We start from the raw sequence: 5,126 nt of genomic DNA, 5'->3' as shown, positions 1-5,126 counted from the left end.
TAACATAACAAATGTTGAATAGCGGACCCAAGTTGATGACTATCGCTGATCAACTCCATAGCTTTGTAATTTTTAACCCAACCCAGAAGACAAAGAAAGTCCTGGATTAGGGATTGGGACAAAGTTGATTCTGTAGAGGGCTTCTTGATCGAACTAACCCGCCTTTTCATTACATGGAGAGGAAAACTTTGGAAATCTCCCAAGTTTAGCCTGACTACAATTTGAATCTAACCCATGATCCGCTTACCACAGAGGATTTTTACACCTGAACTGTGGTTAGTGAGAGCCAGGAGCATCGACCTGCCACGATGGGAATCGAACCTGGGTTACCTCATTGGGATGTAGGAGCTCTATCCTCTGAGCCACGGTGGCTCATTATTGCATTTTATTACGTTTTAGAAATTTATGCATCTCTATTTATTAAAAATAAATAATTCTCGATACTGAAATTTAACTTTAACTTGTATTATTGAGCAAGATTCCAAAACTTGTGAAAAGGTAAAGAATTAAACTCTTTTTTCGAAGCACGAATGACACAAGCTAAATACAAACAAAACTTGAAAAAAAAAGGATCTTATAGGAATGAGCTAGACACTCCCTAAACTCTATATATCTAACAGAAGAAACATAATTAATTGTTTTTTCAGAAAAAAATCTTGACAAAAACAATTTGTAGCATATTTTAAGTGAGGGTCTAACCAAATTACAGAGAAAAATAAATTTGTTATAAATTTTTAATTTGAATTAAGCCTCGAAATTTTTACACAAGTCTACTTGATGTATCGCAACTGAAATATATTTAATGCTTCACAAATCTATTTAAATCAGTTTTCCTGGTTGAGGTACTTTTACTGCTTTAACGATCTGGTGTTGCCGCCATACTTTTGCTTTTATCTGTGGCAAAAATTGTTTTGCATAAAAATTTTGAGCTCATTACATGCAGAGAAAATAACACTCCGAAATCATTTTTGTAATTTAATTAGTTAAGTAACAAAAAATAAATGACTAAAAAACTTTATAAACAATTTGGTCCATGATTCTGGTTTTGAGAGTAATGAAAAGATTGTCTATTTGGAGTTCTATAGAATTAATGTCAGCTTTTCTTTTCTTTCTTTTTTAATCTTGAGTTTTTTCCCTAAATAAAAATATTAGTCAATATTTCAGTTTCATTTATAGTATATCAAAGTCATTATTTCATTTATATATTTCATTACATATATATATTAAAGTCCAAACACATGTGATTTTACGGAAGCAACTAAGAATTTAAACGACAAATCAATTTTTTCCCCCAGTGAACGCTATGAAAGTAAAGTGATTCTCTTCTTTGGAATTCGAAGGAAAAAGATTAGAAGCAATAGAATAAGAACAAAACGGGACCCCTAAAATTCTTTTTCGAACATCTACCAGTTTTCAAAACTAACAGAACGGTTCACGTGGCTTTTTAATAGCCCCTGATGAATTCCAAACGATTTTATAGTCACTCTTCCGTATCGTTCTAGAAAGCCAAAAGTGCTGTTTGGTTTTGATGAATATTTAAGAGAAGTGTTTAAAAGAAACCATTTAACTGCAACCGCACGTATGCCCATTCATGTTTCAGTAATTGGGAAACGAAACTATCATGTTTTTCTACCACAGCGTCGTTTAGCTGATGACAATTCTGTGTTTTTAGAGTTTTTTTCCTTTCTTTCTTATCGAACAAGAATTTGTTTTCACTAATTTATTTTCCATTATACAGCTAATGTGTTCGTTTGGATAAAGCTTGGCACAAAGGGATAAATAATATATTTTTTTTAAGTTGAATTTCATCACGGTGGCAAATGCGTGTTTCAACGAGGCTAGTTCGAAGTGTCTTTCTTTTTCTTTCTAAAATCTTTGGAAAAAAATTTTATATAAAAGATTTGTTTATTTTTCTACTTTCTGTCTTTGATCTCACATGGATGGAAACTAATTTTGACTTATAATGTGTATGTAATAATTTGATGTAATAGTCTAAAGAAAACTTTCCCCCTTATTGTCTGAACTGGGCACGAAAGATAGCCAAACTTTTTGCTGCTTGCTAAGTGGAGGATATTAAACAGTGGGACTTCTTCCGTTATTTCTCCAATCGCAGGTCATAATCTATTTCTACACAATAGCGCATGAGAAAAAAATGATACCACTTATAAAATTTTGAATCATAAAACTGCTGGACTTATTCAAAAACATTATAAAACAGAAGCTTTCTATAGAAAAACATAGTGGATGTCTTGGTCAAGTAGATAAGTCATTCAAGTGTAGCCAAATGCTAACAAATACTTTATATTCTCTGTGTTTTGTTTAAACCAAACATAATAACAACTGCAGTTAAGAGATTTAACTTGTTTTGATGAAATCTTGGTGTAATCCTATTTCAGGATTTCTACATTTGTTAGATTTGTTAATATTTTAATTTTTTTTAATAACTCGGTTGTGGCTTTGAGTTTTCAAATTTCGCTAATCTACAGATAATTTAATTTGGTCACATTAGATAAAATAATAATGAACATCATAATAGTTATGAACTTTTAATCTGAATTTCAAATAGAATGTTTTATATTAGGAACCTTCTCTCTAACCTGAATCATGTCCCTGGGACGAAATTCACTCTATATTTATATTTGTAGTTTGACACAGCTGTTTATTGACCGGGATAGTATTCTTGGCAGGGAGCTGGACTCACGTTCGAGAGAGAACGGGAGCTAATATTCAACCGGCAGAAGACTCCGCATGTAGTAAATGGTGACTGGTGCACGTTAAAGTATGTCGGATCGCAAAGTCCTCCATGTTCCCATAACAAATTATACTTCTGGAGGGTACTCTATCGGAGATGGATCTTTCTCTGAATCAGGTCAAAATTGCGATCTGTGGATATAGGAATGGGTCCTCCCTAGAAACGGGTGTGACGCATGGATGTGGCAAAAGTCGAATTCTAGGCCATAGATGGCGCCATTGGAAAGCAAGAGCAATTGCACTCCCTGTTCCAAAATGGCCTACAACAACAACAGCTGTATTAAGATGAAAATGATGTATGTAAGAGGAAAAAGTTATTTTCTTAAAATATCTTTCTATTTCCATGAATTTTTAGTTATATATATTTCTATTCTTTCTTGTGATTAAAAAAAAAAGAAAATATTAAAAGTTTGTTCTGTTAAAATATCATTTTATTTTTAAAATTTTTTTGTTTTCATATACTTATTCTTTTTCCGAATTAAAAAAAATATTTCATTTTCTTAAAATATTATTTTAATTTTAAGTTTTATGCATAGAAACATTTGCAGCTCTTTTAATTAATTAATTTGGTACTTTGAAAGATCTTTTAAATTAAATTCCTTATTCTGCCCTGCGCTCTCTTTCAAAATGAAAATAATACTTTTACACGCAAAAATTCTCGCAATTTTCTTAATTATTAGGCCCATTTTTATTTTATTTTTAAATATTTTTTATTAATTTATTCAATAAGAGTCGAAATTTTTTTGAATTGTGTGAAACACAAATTGTAACATCATTCCTAAATATGTAATTTCAAATGAAAAAAAATTGTGAAGTTGAACAAAATCTGTCGAATAGCTTATAAAAAATTTCGAAACAGTCTTATATAAAAAAGTTGATTTCTCGAGAACTATTAGACCTATTTCGTTCAAATTTTGGATTTTTGTCACATAAAATTATATAATACAAAGCAATTTAAAAATGTAATATCTCTTGAAGTTGAAAGTTTTTTTCGACTAATATCAATTACAATAAAAAAACTAATAAATAATTATTAAAAACGATTTTTTACATGAAATTATTTTTGAATAAATGAATTTATAATAGTGTGCAAAAAATCTTTGATTCGCTTTAAAGGATTCCCGAGACAAGATGAAAATAGTAAAAAAAAAATATATATATAGGCAAAAAGTAAAATTAACATTAAGGGGTAAAACTTTCGGTCGCTCTCACAGCCAAACAATTGGGACCCTACTTTCCAGGTGGTGGCAACCCCCTACATTTTGAGGGTCAAAATCTGAAGAAAAAAAAGTTATGTTTATTCAGAGAAAGTACGTGTTTGTAACTAATTTCGTCGCTTAAAATACAGCCTTGTTTAATTAATTAGCATATCTACAATTCATCTGCTGTAATCAATTAGCCTACTTAAGATTAGGATTAAGATTTAGATTCAAAATTATTCAGGATGCTCCCGTTTTTCTGCGCACCGTACTACTAGTAGTAAGTGAAAGTTTGACCAAACCAAAACTTTCAAATAGAAAGCCAATTGTGATTTGTTTTAGGGGTGTCTGGGAATGCCGCGCATGGAAATCCCACGAAATTACGCTTCGAATTCCGGCAGGAGGGGAAAGCTTAAATGCTGACATTTAAAAAAAATGAGGTATTGTTTTCTACGTATTTTTAAAATCGTGTATTTGCTGAATCCAATGAATTCAAACTCGAAATATAGGATGAATAATTTAGAAGTTATAAGAATTTTATTTACAAAATGTACTTGTTTCATTTATATATTTACGCATTTGACATTGATATCCAGACAAGTAAAATAGTGTTTCTAATGTATTTTTCACGTTGAATTGTATTAGGTTATACACAAGTCAATAGTACAAATCATTCAGAAGCTACACGCGTTTATATATATATAAAGTATTTCTTTGTCACTGACTTACGAATACATTTTATATTGCTACCCAGAACCTGTAAGGTATATATTTTATGTAACTTTCTACGCTGAATAGAAGGAGATAAATCACGATACAATTGAACTAATAGTTAAGAAGTTATAAGGATTTTATGTACAAAAATTGCGATTGATCTATACAGACACCCAGAACCTGTAAGGTAGATATTTTATGTAACTTTCTATGCTGAATTGAAGGAGATAAATCACGATACAATTGAACTAATAGTTAAGAAGTTATAAGGGTTTTATGTACAAAAATTGCGATTGATCTATACAGACACCCAGAACCTGTAAGGTAGATATTTTATGTAACTTTCTATGCTGAATTGAAGGAGATAAATCACGATACAATTGAACTAATAGTTAAGAAGTTATAAGGGTTTTATGTACAAAAATTGCGATTGATCTATACAGACACCCAGAACCTGTAAGG

This window comes from Parasteatoda tepidariorum, chromosome 2, assembly GCF_043381705.1.
Source record: "Parasteatoda tepidariorum isolate YZ-2023 chromosome 2, CAS_Ptep_4.0, whole genome shotgun sequence".
NCBI classification, from domain to species: Eukaryota; Metazoa; Arthropoda; class Arachnida; order Araneae; family Theridiidae; genus Parasteatoda; species Parasteatoda tepidariorum.
The sequence above is the reverse complement of the archived record's forward strand: the minus strand, read 5'-3'. Positions refer to the sequence as shown.